The 20,012-nt window shown below is 39.2% G+C and overlaps 1 protein-coding gene across 6 annotated transcripts in view; it reads right to left on the bottom strand.

The window, feature by feature from the left end:
* grik4 (glutamate receptor, ionotropic, kainate 4) overlaps positions 1 to 20,012 on the bottom strand; it is a 354,349-nt gene that overhangs the window by 267,732 nt on the left and 66,605 nt on the right. For all 6 annotated transcript variants that reach the window (XR_006054048.1, XR_006054049.1, XR_006054050.1 and 3 more), the window contains one exon: positions 776 to 958. The gene's annotated coding sequence lies outside the window, so the exon portion shown is untranslated. The remainder of the gene's footprint in view (positions 1 to 775; positions 959 to 20,012) is intronic.

Here is a 20,012-nt window from a genome sequence, read left to right as displayed (position 1 = left end):
TTTCGTGAAGTCAGATTCACCTTTTTGTTACGCACGTTTATTTTCTCCACCCCCCTGATCTGCTTCTAATTCAGTCAGTGTTTCTTCTGCATTTTCCAGAATTACTTTCAACAACTCCCAGAGAACTTGCCTGGCCTTTGGCTTACACTTTTATTTATAGATGCAGCGAGCAATACAGCATACTAATCACAATACTAAGAGCAGAAGCGCATTTTCCCTCGCTGACTTGCTTCTTCAACTCACAAGAGCAACACAGGGTCTTTTGGAGCTGCTGACAAAATTGGAGATGTGGGCGGCAATTCAAAGGTCTATCCTAGTGTTTACCAGTGATGTTTTAGATTGCTGATATTTTTCCACTTGAATTAACCTCTTGAACCCAGATATTACCCTCAAATAGTGCCAGTATTATAAAAGCATTTTACTTCTATTTATAGTAGACTACTGTAGAAAAACAGATTTTCTCTGCTATATGGACGCTTTGTTTAAAGGATGCTTCTGTACAAGTTTCTTATATTTGGGGACAATAACCACATGTGATGTGCAACTTTAAATTTCAGTGGAAATATGCTCACATTTGTGAAGTTTTTTTAATACAAAATAAATATTGACATTCAGCATGGTGTATCCCTCTTACACACCCTACAGCCCACAGATGGCAAAAAGACCTTAGTCTAAACTCATTGTCATTCACCATTTCCTCTCTTTCCTTTACTCTCCACGCTGTCATTAAACAGGGCAGGTGAGTGGCGGCTGATTACCAAACATTTTTTCCTACCTTTGATCTCCTGAGGTGTGGGGCTCTAATCCATCTTGCAGCACAGGAGGCTGTCTGATCTAGGTGGTTGTGGTAGCCACTTAGCTCCTCCTCATCTCACATACACATATAGTATGTGTCCCCGGCTCTTGCAGAGGGTACACACACAAGGAAAAGAAGATGGAGCTGCTACTTACAGGCACTCTGTATGAGAGAAAGGGAGGGGGAGGGGGGGGGAGAGAGAAAGAAATATGAGTCAGAGGAGAGAAAGAAAAAAATGAATAGGTTTATTTGAAGCGCATACACATAGACCATAACCAGGTAATCTAAGCCTTTAAATTGCACCGGGCATCAAAAGATGTATACATTTTTGTTTTTTGTCCTCCTCAGGATCCTTAAGTAACTACATATTTTCAAAAGCAACCACATAATGCATTTTAAATCAGGTTTGTGATCAGGTAACTCCCATTGCAGTCCAGATATTAATGCTGAGGACATCCATTTATCTCGCATACAGTAAGTTTGAAATCTGCACAGTTTCAAAGTTCACAGTCCCAATTTGCTGATGGTCTTGTTTTACTGTTTGTCCCTTACTCAGCTAGATCCCCTTCCTCTTTATAAAGCACATCCAACATTTTTCACACTGTCACCGCACATACTTTGAGCAGCTTTGGGAGCTCATCAGCATTCAAAACAACACCTAGCACCCAATATTCCAAGACAATTTTTGCAGTAAATGAGAAAGCAAATGTCACTTCAAGATGAACATTAATCTCATGTCATTGCATTTTAATGGCACCCTTACTCGGGGGGGAATTAAACCTCTCCCCAGAGATCAACCCCAGCGCTTTGCACCACAGTGAAATTGTCGTCTTTTGTTAGCAGATTCAGTACCTGCCATGTCAACTTTCAGCACACACCAACTTACCATGCTGCCTTTGAGTGAACATAAACATCAAGTCATGGAGAGCACTTGCTGAAAGCTACATTTTCTTTGTCATAAGCAGAGCTTGCAGCAGCCCACTGTGATTGTCAGAGTTCTAAGAAAATGAATTATAAACAATCTGACAGACAGTACTGCATTCAAATGACCTTTGTGCACACTTCTTTTTTTTGGCTGCCCACTATAGTGGATCCATTTCCATCTCACCTTATCGTTAGCATCGTCCTCTATCATTCTAACCTTTTGCATGTCCTCTTTCACTACATCCACAAAGTCTTCGTCTTTTTCTCCTTCCTGGCAGCTCCACATCTGACATCCTTTATCCAAAATATCCACTCTCCCTCCTCTGCACATGTTTAGACAATCTCAGCCTTGCCTCTCTAACTTTGTCTCCAAAAGGCTAAACCTGAGCTGTGCCTCTGATACACTTATTTCTAATCTTGTCCATTCTGGTCACTCCCAATGAAATCTGCAGCATCTTTAAACTCTGCCACCTCCACCCCCAGCTCCGCCTCCTCTCTTTTTGTCAGCCAAACCATACATCATAGGTGGTCTCGCTACCATCTCGTAAACCTTCCCTTTCACTCTTGCCGCTATCCTTCAGTCACAAATCACCCCTGATACTCCTCTCCACCCACTCCACCCTACCTGCGCCCTCTTCGCAACCTCTCCTGTGCACTGTCTGTTAATTTTGGATGGTTGACCCCAGGTTTTTAAACTCTTCCACCTTCACTTCCTCTGCTCTTGGATCTTCACTGTTAGAAATGCCCTATGTGCTCCCATCTTCCAAAAAATCCTATTATACAGCCAATAGAAAACAATTTGGTTCTGGTAGTTTGTCTCTTGTAGATTTCATATTTTGCCCATTCCTCAGTAGGAACGCTCTACTATATAACAGATACTGCTACTGTGCAATGATAACAGACACAGAGAGATACTGGGAGCACTGCTACTCCACCAGCTTAGATTTGTCCTGAAAGTCCTCCGGTGGCAAAGCTATTTTACAAAGATGAATCAATTGTTGTGCTCAAAGCGATGTTTCATTCGGCCCGGAAATCCACTTGTCTCTAATTACTTGCAAAAAGTTTGAAAGAATATATGCATCTTATGCATTTAGCTTTAGAGTATTATAGTAGGAGCAGAATAAAAGGTTAGATCAAATGAATATCTGGAGCTCTTGGAGGGGATGTGGGATAAATAGTAATAGGAAAACTTTTGAAGTGCTGACATATGTAAAGTTTCAGCAAAAAGGATATTGTTGCTGAATGTTCCTTCGCCCTGCTCTCCCCTCCAACTCATTTCACTCCCTCTTCCTCCTTTTTTATTTCTGTTCTTTTATCTGCCTTAAAGCTTTAGGCTGCTGTATACAAGCCAAAGGTACAGAATCCATTTCCCACCAAAACACTGCCCAGAGGACTCAAATCTCTATTGTACGACCTGCCCTACATTGAATAAACTGGGCTATTGCTCTCAAATGTCATCATGTGGAGATATTTCACATCATGTACTGTGGACTGTGGAATACACTAAATTAAAACATGAAATAAAGAGAACTATGTTCTGAATGCTTAAAAGTTAAAAAGTACCAGAACTACTAAGAGCTTCCCATCAGTAAATTTGTTTAAAAAATAAAAACATGTGTTTAATTTTATATATTTATCTGGCTAAATCCCCTGAGATGTACATGTGTGCAAATAGCTACACCATGACACGTGCATCTAGTATGTTAAAAGAATTAATCCACCCTGTTTTGGTGGGAAAATGTTTGTGAGCGGTATGCTTGTGATGTAGTAAAAACACCCCTGATGAGCAAGCTGCAGGGTGTATTTTAAAATATACACAACCACTGCAGAGCCAAAGCTACATTATGAAAAGACCTTATGAAATTGTTCTCATGTATCTTGGACCATCTGCACAGCAAGATGATTACCCTTAGGCTTCAGTTTTCCTGCACGTTCTCAACTCTAAATTTGTAAGTAGTAATTGCAAAAACAGTGGGTAGATAAAGCTCGCAGATAAAATGTTCAGAAACATATTGAACATCATAAAAAAACATGCATATTGTTTAATTAGGAAGTTACAAAGTTACTCGATCCATCCCTTTCTATAACCCCAAACCTAAATGAGCCAAAGGCAAGTCAACACTCCCGTGGTAAAGGTTTATGACAAACATGATCATCTCAGCATATTGTAGCTGTGGAAGAACAAATAGTGGGTGATTTATCAGCACTGAAAAATAAGCCTCATTTTTAGACTGGTCTTTATTTTTACCACAAGAAAAAAAATCTATTTCAGTCATAATAAAATTAGTAATGGCTGAATTTAATTGAGACGCTTATTATTATTAATATTATTATCATTACAAGTAACATCTGTGCTGTTTCTGCAATAGATTTTGCAAAATCAACACTATTTTTCTCCCACCTATTTAGGAAAATCATCATATCTTATGCAAACAAACAAGCAAACAAACTGCTACTTTTATCCCACTCTAACTGCAGTTGCAAGTGTAGTTGCACCCCAAACATGTACCTATATTGGTGTGTGGATACGTCAGTGCAATTTAAAGTGTACTCATACATTTTATTTATAGCCTGTAAGTCAAAGTCACCAGAAGTTTTTTTTTAACCTTACCTTCCTCTACAAATGAGAAGCTGTCCAAACTCAACTTGTAAAAAATGCCCTCAAAAGCAGTTTTATGATAATTTACCTTTGAATATGTTTTGAGCATTGCAATAGTACATGACATATGCAGATTGATATTTCACCATGAAATCAATGCAATATGAAAAGGGCAGGAGAGAGGTATGGATTTTTCTGTTTTTGCTTTGGCATGATCATCAATCCCTATAGGTGATCAGGGAAAAGGGGAGAAAAAGGGAAGGATGAGCGAGAGAGCCGCTAAGAGTTGCTGCACTGTACCCACTACAGTGCAGTAAAGTGACCCACCACTCTGACATTTGTTTTAGCAGAAAACATTGCAGCAACAACTATGATCAAAATTTCTAACCTAACGATTTTAGGACACCCTCATGCAGGTTTGGACACAAAACAGGAACATGTATTCTGAGTGTCTGTATCTGGACTTATAATGAACTCTTTTTAAGATGTTATAAACATTTTCACTTTGTTGTGCGAACTTTCCCTTCAACCTATAAACTAATGTTTTAATGCTCAAAGGATTGGATGATCAACAGAAAATGTCTGTATTAATCACTTGTGTGTCATTTTGCATTGCAAATAACATCAACGTGACCTAATTTTATCTTTGACGATTTGCTCTCAATCTTATTTGATAGCAAATTAACCATCTTTGGGTGTTTCGACTTTTGCCTAAAAAGAAAAAGAAAATACCAAAGAATAGCTAGAACAAGATAAGACATTGTTTTAGTTCCAGCTGTTATTTGACTCTGACCAGAAAAAAAAGATCATATTAAACTCCTGTAATGCAATAAAGAGCAAAAAAACAAAACAAAACAAGCCAAGGCTTCATAACAACTAGTTAGTGATTCTTGGTGTTTTAAAATGAGCTGAGCTAAATTTCAGTCTGCAAATGCAAAGATAGAAGACTTTCAGAATAAAGGTATCAGTTTATTTGGAAGCAGACACTCATAAGTTTACCACTAGAGAGCACCACTCTGGATGATATATCACAGACTGAATTTAAAGTAGTAAATCGGGAGAATGATGCATCCCCTAAGGCACTTTTTTTGTTTTCAAATGTTTATAACTTTGAGATTCTTGGTCTGCCAGTCAGCTTGTGGTCAGATCTGCCAACTCTGTTCTTAATACTGAACTCTGTAGCTTTGCCTCTAGTTATGAAGGAATATAGCTTCCTATCGGTCTGTGCCATGACCCCAATTGGAGAACCATATTCAATGCAACACACAGGAGAGATGAGAGGCGGCAGGAAGCTGCTCAGGCTGGCTGCCGGGGATAGATAATGCTTTTAGAATTCACGAGCTGTCATCACACCGTCCCCGATACTAACCCATCCCACTCCACTTCCATCAACCCCCAGGTGGCAAAGGGACATTAGGTGAAAAGTTCTACGCAGCGATACCATAAATATGCAGGCATGAAGAAACAAATCCTCACCGTTTTAGCTAACAACCCACACGTTACTGTGTGCTAAATATGGCCCGATTCAGGCAGGCAAACAGATTTAATCAAAACAAAGCCGTAATCCTTCCATTGTTTATTAATCTAGCGGCCAGAACGTTTTTGTCAACATTTTCGGTGACAAATTTCAGTAAGAGCTATGTGTTTTCACAACTGCATCTGCTAAAGGCAGAAACTGTGGAAACTGGGTGACAGACACTGAGGATGTCTGGTGTAAAAGAAACTGGGTTAGTCCACTGGTGATTAGGTATGCTACCATGTTCATTCTAGCAGGATACACTTGAACTGATACATTTTTTTTGGCCTGTGCCTTTTTGTAACTTGGCCAATAAGTGGAAGATATTATGACCGACTGGGCCTTACACAGTCAAGTCACAGTCATGCTATGTGAGGTGTATAGAAGTTTAATGGCTAACACCTTCTTCAGCCAGAAGAGGTAAATAGACATGTCCTTCTAAATAAATGTGTGTGATAATGAGAATGACACACATGCATGAATTTAAAGAAGCTTTAAAGAGCAACGCAAACACAGCATGCTTAGGAAGCTCCTTTGGAGCTTTGTCACCCTGGTAGTTTTATGTAGCAGTCATACCCATGTCAAAGGAGTTTGCAAAGAAAAGCGTCTGGACTTCTTTAAGTTGCTTGAAGACGTTTCACCTCTCATCCGAGAAGCTTCTTCAGTTCTAAGGTCAAATGGTGGGGAGTCCCAGATTTAAACCTAGTGGGAGTTCCCCCCACAGAGGGACAAAAGGACCCCCTGATGATCCTCTAATCGCCTGAGCCAAGGTGTGAAACTGGGTGTGGGTCCCAATCAGCCAGGGTTTCGGGTGAGCTCATTGTGAAACCTGGCCCCACCCTTATCATGTGAATTCCTGAGGTCAGATGGCCCAGGATGTGAGTGGGCGTTAAGGCGTCTGGGAAGGGATCTCAAAACTGGATTATAGATGGCAGAGAGTTGGTGTCGTAAACCCCGCCTCTGTTCAAAGATGGTCGCTCACAGTGGACATAGATGGCTTCTTTCACTCCTCTTTCAAACCATCTGTCCTCTCTGTCCAAAATGTGCAACTTCAGTAACCCTACAAAAGTCACTGCTGTTTAGTGTTCTGTCTTCATTTCCCATATGGAAAAGAAATAGGAAAAACTTATAAAGACTTGCATAAGATTTGGCCTACTTCATATAGTGAATCATATAAGGCTTATATGATTTACTCATGAAAGTGGCCACTTTCTCATTACTTTCATATATTGTTTTAGTAAGTATCCAAAACATACAAGTTTCATTTATATAATTTTTCAAGGGATCTTATATCTGTTTTCACTCTTGTATGCTTTTCATACAAGTTTCACACAAGACAGATACAAACTTTATAAGATTTATATATATATATATGATTATGTATATATTAAAATATAATATATATATTCCATATATCAGGTATTGTGAACCCGACAGACCTTGTGACTCTGGTCATCATCTGATCTTGGCATTTCTAGTTTGGACTTTGCAATAAAATGGTGTTAACAGATCAGAGCATAGTTACTGGATGGACTGTGAATGTTTAAAAAAAGTGGTGACTAAAAGATGAACGACTGGGAGAGATGGTAAAAGTGTAAAGGTGTGTGACTGAAAGAAAAAGGAAAGATGAAGCAGCAGGAGCAGGGAGGGGAGCTGGAGAAGTTGAGCAAGTGGCGAACTGCCACGTTGGGCTTTGCAGGACAGAACAGACTCATTTAGGCGTCTGCAGTCGATGCTGCTGAATGGCAATAGTGCTTCCTCTGCTGCTGGTTTCAGGGACGTGCCCTGAGTGTAGAGCAGCCTCCTTCCTGTGGCCTGCGGCCTTAAATCAGTTCTGCACTAGACACACCAATGGGCAGCTGCACACACGCTTTCTCCCACTGTTTCCCTCTCACTCGCTTTCTCGTGGCCAGCAGTGGTGCCCCATTTGTGCATCGTCACCCCAGGCTGAGACTTAAGAAGACAATATTGATGCTGAACTTTCAAGGTAGAAAAAAAATACTAAAACAGATTGAGTAACAGAGCCCACGGAGAGGTACCAGTCAATGGGGAACCCTCAAAAAGACATCCAGATATGACAGTGTCAAAGAGGAGCTTAGGAGCTTTCTCACAAAGCTCTAACTGATGCAATGCTATGGACATTTAGGAAACTGATGAGGTAGGCCTGAAGTGCACTGTCCTGCCAGCAGGGAAGGATTTCAGAGAGGCTTATTTGATCCAGGCAGCCAGCAGAGGCGGGCATCCACACTACATGTGTGTCCCTGCATCTTGCTTCAAGGCAGATAGAATTACGAAAGCAACATGGCGATGAATCACGTTGGGTTTTAAGCCTACCCGAGGACACCAGCTGTTCGTGAATGCTACAGTTGTGCATGTTCATTTATAATGAATGGCCTGGAGTACAATATATTTCTCTGAGGCTATACAGGTATATGCATAATTTACCAACTTCCAGGAAAAGCAGGAGTACAGGACTAACTCGGGACGAAAATGTTCTGTCAGAAAATCCTGTTGATAACAATGCAGCAGGCAAGAAATGTTTCAACAATTATAAGAAGAAAAAAAGTTAACTACATTTTTCAACATGATTCAAATTCTGCCTGTAAATCCATCACCGAGACAAGAACACAGACATTTGAGTTATGACCACCGCACAAAACTAATCTTGCTGTCACAAACCAAAAAATGACCCGTATCTGTTCAGACACATAAAACGTCCTGTTTTCTGAAAGACATGACAGATAGTGTTTCTCCTATCAATATGTCACGTTAGCTCGCGTTATGTGACGTTAGCCTACCTTGACTGAGTTTTAACTGTCCAGTGCAATCACACTGTTGACAACAACAGAGTATGTCGTACTTCTCAACACTTCAATTTGCTAAATAAATCCCAAAGATTGTTCCGGTACAAGAAGTTCTCAGCATCTTACGTGCATCATAAGTTATTCATGATGTTGTGTACTTCCACACATCACCCATCACAAACAGGATTCTCAACAGGAACACCAAAGTATCTCACAGCCCCGTCTAAAGCTCTGCTCAGTCGGTTAAGATATCCACCCATTATCCAATGGATACAGGGTAAGAGGTTGGGTATAACCTATACAGACGACCATCTATGGCTTTCTCGCTGTTGGACCACCACCGCATCACCATGCTGCTTCTATTCAAATATATATATGTATGTTTTCTTTAAATGCACATGAAACAAATAGTTTTCCCATGTTTTCTTTGACATTTTGCTAATTAGATATTGGATATATATATTATATTTTTAATATTGAGAAAATATTGCATAGTTAAACATGCACCAATGATAAAACTATTTCAGTTCATTTCAATTGCCACAGAGAATGTATTCCATTATCGTGTCTTCTCCTGCTCCCGGTCTCATCTCCCTTCTTATAAGCAATGATTCATTAGTGTCGTTGTGTGCCATAAGCTAATTTACACACTCCTGTGATCATCATGAGCTGCTTGCCCTAAGCGCTTCATAAAGTATCCATCCCTTCTATTGATCCAAGTCTGTCTGTTATTCAAGTCTCCGGGTGATTCCAGCTTTGTTTTTCAGTTTCCTTCTCAACCTGCTTGCCTATCACAGCCACACAGACAACACACAGTAATGACTGTTTGATGAGATGCTTGACCATGAAGACTAGCTGACATTGAGAAAGGGCCTTGAGAGAGACATGCTAGTGTAGGCCAGTGGCCGCAGTGCATTCTGAGTTTAATTTATTAATGTAAAAAGAGTTCTAATGTAAAAAATAAATAAATAAAAAGGGTCCTTGCGTTGGCTTGGGTTGTAAATTAAATCAACACAATCACAAATGCGTGTGAGACTTGTGGAGATGTGACAGCTCAAGTTCTAAAGAGCAAAAAACTTGTAATATGAATTTGATATTATGTCTGCTAGATAAGTCGTCACATATGAGTCGCCGATGTCAACTATGTGCTTCTTTGGGCTGTTTAGAGTGACGAGCTATAAACCTAAGACAGAACATTTGCATTTCATCAAAACTGAAAACAAGCTGGTATTTAAAGAGTTAAATCAAATATTTGCTCAATTTCTCTCGAATATTGCAATCAATGGAGACAATATCATCGAGGCTTCAGGGTGTAATATTTCCTCTGTTCATTGTGTTTCAGTAAATTTTCATAAGCCTCATCTTTTTTGGTAAAATTGTCTTAACACGAAGAACCATCATTTTAATTATTATTTCAACCTTCAGGCTTAGACTGTCTGGCCTAATCTACGCTAAAAATCAATCGTGTTGATGAAGTTTGGTAATAAAAATGTGTTTTTAACAGCTGTTATGCATAATCAGTTGTTTGGCTCTTCTGATGATCTTATATCCATGCCTTGGATCAATTAAGTAACGTTTCGCACTTTCGGCAGTTGGCAGTTTTCATCCCAGTGTGACCTTGATGTCCTTGATTTAATGGAAAGTAGCTGAGATATGACAAGTGCATACAGGTTATTATAACTCTGGTTTAGAAGCCATGAGGGAGGAAACAAATTTGGATAAACAAAGTTATATTTAGGAAGACAATAAAGGAAAAAGAACAAATAATGCTGTGCAGAGCAGGCTGATTAATCACATTTTATTTTCAATTATGATTTTGGCTTGCAATGATTCCAAAAATAAGATAATCGAGAAAAAGTGATTATTATGCTGCATTCAGTTTTGCAATGATGCTATCCTTTTGTTTTGTGGTAAAAGCTCAGCCCAACACTCTTCTGTAGAGCAATGCATCACCATCCCTCTGCAAGAGCCTAAATTCCCCGACTACTAAGTAAGTGAATTTGGGCATTAGAGAGCCACCAGATCCATAACCTGTAAGGTTTCAGGCATCCAGGCTGTTCTCCTGCTGTATCCCACACATGCACTCACCCAACTGCAGGAAGCATGATGAAGGATGACTTGACTGTTTGAATTTTCTCCACACTATATCCCAGAGTCACTGTTTTGCACATGGGAACTTTCATATGTGTGTTCGTTTTTGTAATGAGGACTTTACGCAATGAAGCCCTACGTTATTATCCCTTTTTATGTAAACGTGCACAGACTGTTCTTGCAGAGACACTCTGATCACATCCTGCATTAACAAACTCACCCGTGAGACAGTTGTCCCATTGCTTATCACACTAATGCATGCTATACATTTAGATGCATGTCTGTTTCACATGAAACATCCATTTGTGTCACTATAACACATTTTCTTTGGTTTTTTCCCCTTTTGCGATCGTGATACCTAACATTTGTATTCATGCCACAGAGTGTGCTTAGATGATGGCTGTTTAAGGATTTCCATTCTCTATTAAAAAGATTAAATAACATATGCAAATGTATTTCCTTTGTATTTGGATAAAGGGAAAATAAAGGAAGTCCATCACCGCTTCCTGAATTCTTAATCGCCATGAGCATTCTTGTTCATTGATCAAAAATCAGTCTAGAGCAATTATTGTTCTTTCAGCTTACGTTTAGTAAGCGTGATTAAGAATGAATTTCCCCATATGGTCAGAAACCTAAAGCACCTAAACCTAAAGCGTTTGCCCCCTTTTTTATTCATTCATTTACTTACTGATTTATTTGCATGTGCCACACTTTCATGTTTCAGCTCATCAAACAAATTTAATATTAGATGTAGATAATCCAAGTAAATACAGAAGTTTATTTATTAAGGGGAAAATCTTTACACAAGTAAGACTGAAATTACTTGTGTAAGTAAGTAGCTTACTTTTTTTTTTTTTTAAACAAGCTCTCAGAGATGTGACAGGAAAGAAAACCTTGTGTATGAGATTAGAGGTGAAGACATTACAGTTCACAAACAAAATCAGGGGCTCAAACAGAGCAGGACCTGCTGACATCCTGGCCTTGTTGCTGTCTTATACATCTGACTTAACTGGATTCTTCTCTTTTTCTGACGTCGCCTCTGGTTCCCTGCCCGGGCTGCTAAATTCATCTTCTCAAATCTCTTTCTATCCCACCCACACTTTCATGACTCCCATCCTCCTTCAGCCTCAAAGTAATTTAATAATCTCAGCTGTGTATTGTCTGGAAGTAATTGTTTTACCTCAGAGAAAATTAAATTGTAATTCATAACAGAAGTTTGTGATCTGCAGCTCAAACTTGGAATAAAGCCTCTGACAAAAATAAACAAAAATCATCATTTACCATTTTATCCACTTGTACCTAATCCTTCTTTCTTTCTTTCTTTCTTTTTTATGCACCTGAACTACAAAAAGAAAAATAAAACAAGTTTGGACCAGGAAATTAGAGTTGGAGTAGCAGATAAAACACAACACAGATTTAATGAATGTTTCATTTTACTTGAAAAGCACTTCCCAACGTCTCTTAGCAGCACACCACTGATTCAACTGAAAATGTAGTAGCTGTGTTTAATATCCACCGTCAAGCAGAATACTGACAAAGACTGATGGAATAAGATCAATAACACGGTACCAAGCATGAATGATGAATTTGATGAGCAGCTGATAACAGATGCGCATAACCAGTGTTCACGGAATACAAAATACAGGCAGGCCGTGTTATAACTGGAGCAGGGGGTGGTAACTAAAAAATAATCACATAAGTGAGAGTTTTGCTAACTTCATGTTGATAGTGTAGGACAAAATTAGAGCATGTTTTTCAAACATTTGATCTCTTCTATCTTCCCACAATGTGAACCTGAAGAAAAATGATAAGAAAACATTAGTTTTGAAAAATGTTCATTCAGCAGCTTGTTCCAGCTCTATTTTTTCTTGTCAGACTACAGAGGGAAAGCAAGCAAAAGGAGAACATTAAAATCTGTGTAAAATAAGCTTTCCAATCCCACGCCGGTGGCTTGTATGTATATCTTTTTCTGAGTGTTCTGACATGAGATGAATATGCCTTTCATTTGCTTGCCAAAGTTGAATGAGGTTGTTGTCTTCATCAATCACCCTCTACCCGAGTAAGCCAGCCATCTCTGGCGCTGCAGGATTGTGCTGATCTAAGGCCTCAATCAGATCAGGTGCACACTGAGCTGCAGTGATCTCACCTCAGGACACACAGTGATTTTTACCTTCATAGGCAGCTGATCCACTTTCTTCTCCCTATGCTCGTCTTTCCTCGTGGCATGCACAGGGCTATGAGAACAAGCTGTTTTCTGAGGCCACTGGCTCCCGCCGTCTACTGTCTGCTGTCAGATTTCAGGTCTTAGCCATGCTACCGGCAAGGCTCTAGGACATAGGTGTCAAACTCTGGCCCGCGGGCCAAATTTGGCCCGCAGCCTAATTATATTTGGCCCGCGAAGCCATACCAAATTACTATTAGAGCTGGCCTACTGGTATTATACAGCTAATATATATATTGTTTAGTATTAAGCTTTGCTTGTTCCATGTTCAGTTTGTCAGCAAAACTTGTTTGAGTCCATAAGAAAAGATTCATTCTTATATCTGGAGGAAGATTTTTTTTTCAATAAATATTAACGTTAGCCCGCAACTTTGTTCCAGTTTTGAATTTTGGCCCACTGTGTATTTGAGTTTGACACCCCTGCTCTAGGAGAAGCTATAGTACTACATCGGCTGGTCGACCAATTTTCTCCACAGACGGAGTCAATAATTTCCCAATCCACTGACTGGATTTGTGTGAAATTTGTGACCTTACACTAGAGAATAATCAACCACCTATTCAAAGAAATAAGTACAGTGTCATGTTTTGCGGTGCAGGATGTAGGACCTAAAAGCAGGACTCACGGAAAACGTGAACTAAAGGAGGCAGCTTTATTTAACAACAACTAACAGAGAACTTAAACACACAAGCAAGACAACAAAGGAATGGGGAACAGGTGGTAACACAGCTGGGACAAATCAGACCTAACGAGACAAGGGAAGCAAAATCAGTCATGCTGCACACAGGACAGGGACTATCAAAATAAAACAGGAAACACAGACCGAAACTCAGACTCAGGACACACAAGCTTAACACAGTAACTAGGGAGACATAGGGAACATAGCAACAAGGGTGACTAGACATGAAATATGGGTTACAGGAAAAGCATAAAGTAGACATGGGAACAGGAACTAAACACAGCCTAAGGTAACTACAAAGAGAGGATGGATTACAATCACTAAGAACTAAAGAAAACAACAAAAATAATCAAACAATTACTGTAACTGTGAGTATGAAACACAAATATTGGGTCGCAGAACCAGTACTGTCACATACAGTATGAATCGATACGATTTTAAGGCAGTTTCAAAGACACACATGGCCCACTATTGTCACATTTGATTTTTAGAAACCAAGATGGAAGTGGTGAAAACACTAATCTATCAACACAAGTCACTGCATGAATTCACGGCAGTTATGCCCATGTTTTATACTGCCTGCACAGGCCCTGAAAAAAGTTCTCCTTCTACCTCCCAGCTTCACTGTGCTAAATATACTCACTGCCACATAATGATGATTCCAAAGGAATCGGTAGTCAGAAAAATCTGTCAATTAAAGTTGCCTCTAACTTTATGCAACATCAAAATCCAAAATAGTTATAAATAATTCACCCCACAGAGAGCAAAACAGGGTTTTTTAGCCAGACTATAAACATGTTAATGCCGTTGGTAAAGTTGTGAGTCTGTTGGGATTTACTCTCTTTTAGAGTCAGCCTCAAGTGGCCATTGGAAGCCGTGGAAGTTTTGACATAACCGCACTGGCTTAGATTTTCAACCCTGGAAGCTGCTGCATGCTAACAAATAACCTGAACTGCCAAAGAGTCACCAAACAAACAAACAATATACAGGTGTGTATTAAAAGGATATAATTTAAGAATATAAATACACATGCATGTGCTTACCCACATATGCATTTATACACATACATAGTTACAGATACAAACTCACTGTAATGCACATTGCTTGCAAATAAATGCAATTTTAAGGAATTTGATGGACAGTAAACATGAAAAAAGTCACGATTTACACTAGAAAGTAATCATTGTAAAGCTCTGTGGGTTGTAAAAGCAAAAAATATCGCACCTGTAGATCCGACCAACATTTTTCTATTAGAAACCCTACTTGGAGGATCACTGTGAAAATCAAATTGAACTCTGGGTTTGACATTTCTGATATTTGTCCAGTTTATTATACATGTGTAGTCTTTGACAAGAGGCCATGTTTTTTCCTACTTTATGTGCCAGCGGCCCCTTTCGTTCCCGCCACGGCAGCAGCTGTTGCTTGGACCTCAATACAGCAGGACATCAAAACACCTGCTCTTACTATAACACATGGCATGGGACAGACACCCAGTACAGAGCCTGAAGGCATTGCTCAGAAATGGTCAAGCAGGAATGGTTTCCTTATATGCTCTAAAACCGCATAAAATCAGATCCACAAAACATGAATCGAGTAGTTTCTCAGCTGGTTGAGAAAAGCCATGTTAGCTTCTTTACCACTCTACTTTAGCGATTAAAGGGGATGACACCCAGGGAGAGACAGCTATCACACTCCGAGCCTGTTCTCCCAGCAACACCCCCTCCTGTGGCTCCTCTGCTGTTCTTTCCTTCCCTCTGTTACAGCCGTTGCGACTACTCAGTGACTTGAATTTAATCAGCCTTCATCCAAACAGCGCGGTGGCCCCAAGCAACAATGGCAGAGTGGGGAATTTGTGAAAGAGAGGAACATGGTCCGATTTCTAATTATCAAAGCAGGGCGAGACAGACAGCGCTAACATTGTTGTAATGGTCAGCTTCACCCAGAGCGTGTGTGTGTGTGTGTGTGTTTGGGAGAAAGAGGGAAAAGATGAGACTGCCAAGTGGGGTGAGGCCAAGGCCAGTCCATCTTAAAATTCCAAGAGCTGATAAAAAAAAGAGATCAAACCCAGTGACTGGAACGTCATCATCTCTCCTATTTAACAGACTATTATCTCACACTTATTTCACATACTGCCCAGAATAATGAAAATAATAACAATGCTGCAACACACAGATCTCTTCTGTCTCATTCGTACTTTTTAACATTTCTTAAAATCATCAAACTGACCAAAGCCTTGTGTATTTTATATGCTCTTTGTTATATGAACCTTACATTTTCATATGTAGTACGTTTTGCTCAATTTCTATCAGTTTTAATTGCATTAGCCTGTACTATGTTTACCTTTTATACAATGAAAAGCATCCATAATTCCTATTTTACATCCCATCAGATAAATCCAAATGGTAAACATCCAAAGCTGTGTTCATTAGATAGCATTTTTCAATGTTTTTACTCGTTTGCAAACTTTCATAATCCAAGAAATGTGTCAAAACACATGCAGGAAAAAAGAACCTGTATGCTTTAACCCCCCCTCAAAAAGATTTACATAAGCATTTGAATAAACATGATAAAAACAAATCTTCCCAGAGCGAATCCACCGCAATAATTGCGCTGAACGAGATAATGGCGTGCTGCCTTTTTCATCCTGTTTGAAATTTAAAAACAGTCTGTAGAATCTGAAGTTTTTCAGCCTCGGATGTAGAGGCGTTCTGCTGACTGCCCCACAAATGAAATTCATTGGAATCTCCACCTCTCCAAGACTTTCACAGCCACTCCATCACATTATATGTGATAAATAGTCTCACTCTCCTGAAAAATTTCTGTTGTTTGAAATGCCCAATGTTTCATTTTCCTGCATTTGCCTGACATCAAGTAGATGGATGCCATAACTAAAACGGGTTCATCAAGGCTGGCTGCCATTACTGTATAAGAATGTAAATTTCTTTTGCTGCGTTTGAACAAAACTGTATCCTGTGGTCTATTCCCTTTAAATAGCGACATGCCCCAGATCACCTCATCAATCCATTGTCTGCATTTTCTAACCCACAAGAGCTTGATGAACAGCTACGTCTCCAGTGGACCACATTTATTTATTCAATTTGTGCAGAATTTTGAGCAGGAGAAGCTGTTCTATTTATAATCTTTGACAGTTTCAATGAGGTTACATTATTTGTAACTGATCATTCAATTCAGGTCAATTCAATCTGATTTCTATAGCTCCAAATAACAGCAACAGTTGCCTCAATGTGGTTTATAGTGTAAGGTAACGACCCTAAAGCACAGAAATCGAAAGAAACAGATACGTGTGCTGATATAATTTCTTCAATTCAATACTCTGAAATTAAAGACTGTCCTGTTATAGCTTGTGTTGGGTTTCATCATCAGTGTCAGTGTACGTGGGTGTGCAATTTAAACATGTCCACATGACCCTACACTGTACATGTGAGACGAGAGCACAGGGCTAAAACTTACAGAATAGCATTTAGTTAAAAGCAACTATTATCTTTGCCCTTGCACTTCACCAGTAAGGATACTGAGTTAGTTAATGTATTACTGATAGTGTGCTTGCTGAAGGGTAATACATACATATCAAATGGCAAGTATTGATTTTATAATCGCATATAAAACAAGTCCATTAGACGTCTTCTTCCCTGTTTATGTGGAGATCTTAAATTGTTTCAGTTTCAAAGTTCAGATACTGTATTCAGAAAACTCTTGTCTCTCACATTTGGCTCCTTCTTACACCCACCTCTCTCTCACTGTGTCATTGTGCTCTCTCTGTACTTAAAGTGCCCATTAATATCTATAACATTGGATACCATCCAATTTGCTGCCACGGGAACAGGATTGAACTGTAGACTGCACCAGTACTGCACTCACATTGAAAGTCAAATTATTTTCCATTACAAGACAGGGAAACTGGCTGCCATCATGAGATTAAAAGTTATGGCATCATGAGCCAGTCCCATACAGGATTTTCACTTTGATCCTGCTTTCATTCAGTCTGATTATTTCTTGATGATAATGAAATAGCTGGAAATATCCCTGAAAGAATACTTGGGTGACATAAAGTTGTATTTGACTGTAAACCTAATTTAATTTTCTTGGATATAAACTGGAATAAATCGGGTATCCTCTATCAGTTTCTTTTTTAATTAGTGATAATTAAAAAACACACTGGATTTCTTTGGGTCGATGTTTTACCAGTGCAATTGCAACTGGGCTTTCTTTAATGAACAAATGAAGGCTAATTAGAAATAAGTGCATGCTGACTGGGGGAAAGTAGAGATGGCATACAGCCTTTCTGCATAATGAACATTCAAGAGCATTTAATGCTACAGTCGCAGCTGGGAAAACAGTGTTTGGAGAATGTAGCAAGACCAAAATTATTGTGCAGTCAACTCGCCAGCTTGCTGACTTTGAAATGATTGCTTCGAAGACAGGGACCTGGTCTGTGACTGCTCACAAGTTTGCTGCATCAACACAGCGTTGAAAACGGCAATAAGATGGAGACATTCTGCTTTCAATCTGCTCTTAATTTGCGACTGAATGGGGTCAGATTGGCAATTACATGCAATCTGTTTATGATAATATGGTAATGCAAATTGTTGTGGCAAAAATGACAAATGTGTTGCTGTCTACACATACAGAAATGCCCATCAAAACTTGTTTTTAACATTCAAACCTTCACCACTGAGAGTGATTCCAGTCGTTGTGAGCTGCAACATGATTGTTTGAAGATCAGGCAACCTGTGCGATTGGTTGAGGGTGTCGCAAGCAACCAGTCGGCCATCACAACAACTTGAAAGTGTTAGATGCAAAAAATTGAGTGAAATCATTGATTTATCCTAGTCGCAAGGACGTTTCTGTGCTAATTTTGTTTTATTTCTAGTATAACTGATCCATAATATACCTTTTACTTGGAAGAAAACAGTTGCAGCTTACATTTAAGTAAAATAAGATGTGTAGTTCACATATAAGTACATATACATAGCTGGCCATGCCTGGATCTACACAGACAAACAAATGGGCAGACACCTAGATCCCTTGAAACCAAATATTTCATCACAGCCGGTGTCCTCACTACAAAGTACACCTGACTAAATACAAAAACAAGTAACGCATCCAACAGAGGACTACGACTAAAGCAAACATCACATACCTCTAGGATTTCACCTCGACATATTTCAGGGCCTATTTTGTTTACCCAGGGAGCCACTTGCACTTGCAAAGCCATTACCTGATGTCACAGTGGAGAAAACAACAGAGGGGAACAATAGCTATCCAGCCTGTCAGAAAAGAAAACTAACACGGCTTATAATGCAGGTGAAATGCAGTAGCAGCAGCAATTCTCTTATATGCTGAAATGTTACAGCTGCTACCTGTGTGTGTGTTTGTGACTGAAAAGGAGCATAAAGATTTGAATGAGAATAATAACATATCAAACAGCATGCACTTAAAAACATCAAACCTTTCATTAGCAATGATTAAATGCTTTTCTTATACCTTTGCAATGCTTAGGGCTCGATGTAAATTCGTTGACTATAATTCAGCTCATTGAATTACAGCATAATTATAATCATTTGCAATCCTACTTATTGAAAGCAGAATGAACTTTTACCTGAAACCATTGCCTCTCATATTGTGCTGTTCCTTGACTTCCACCACCAGTCTTCTGTTTGAGTTTGATATGTCCTTGGCAGCCTTGATTATTTTTCTGTGAACATTTTTCTGCCTGGACTATTATTCAGACTTTGGCACAAAAGAACAAAATTTATGAAAACTGATGCTACAGTAGAAACCTCAAAAGTCACCATCGCGATATAAAAGCTGACCTTGGAGCCAAATTGAGGCGTGTTCTAATTCAGACGCATTGCACTGAGAATAACACTTCTGTGGAGTGATTCATTCTGCATCACACATCTCACACTAACTTATAGGACCGTCTCTTTCCGTGCCTATACCTGTATCTAAGTGTTATTATGATATTTAGGCTCAAACTAAAGTTAACACAACAAAAATAACAAAAAGTCTGAATGTGAACAGCTGTGTCTGCGTAGAGGTGCTATATTACAGCCTCTGTTTTCATTGAATCTGCAGTTTATCCACACAGATTTTAAATGACTCTGATCATTTTAAATTTAGCATTCGTGCTACCAAATTCAAAGTTAAGGTCAGAGACTAACATTAAAACACGCATAAATAAGATGCTTATAAAACATGTAACTTTAAATCTAGATATTAGAACTCTACCCAAAACATACTAATGATGAAATGAAATATGGGTTTTATGAAGCGCCATAAAAAAGTGCCTTTATAAGGTGATGACCTCCAGCTGAGTGTGAAGCAGTGGGAAAGACAATCAGCACCTCCAATTCTGAGGGCA

Source organism: Haplochromis burtoni, unplaced genomic scaffold (assembly GCF_018398535.1).
Source record: "Haplochromis burtoni strain Fernald_Lab_line unplaced genomic scaffold, NCSU_Asbu1 Contig_15, whole genome shotgun sequence".
Lineage (NCBI taxonomy): Eukaryota > Metazoa > Chordata > Actinopteri > Cichliformes > Cichlidae > Haplochromis > Haplochromis burtoni.
Note: the sequence above shows the minus strand (reverse complement) of the source record. Positions and strands in the feature narration are given on the sequence as shown.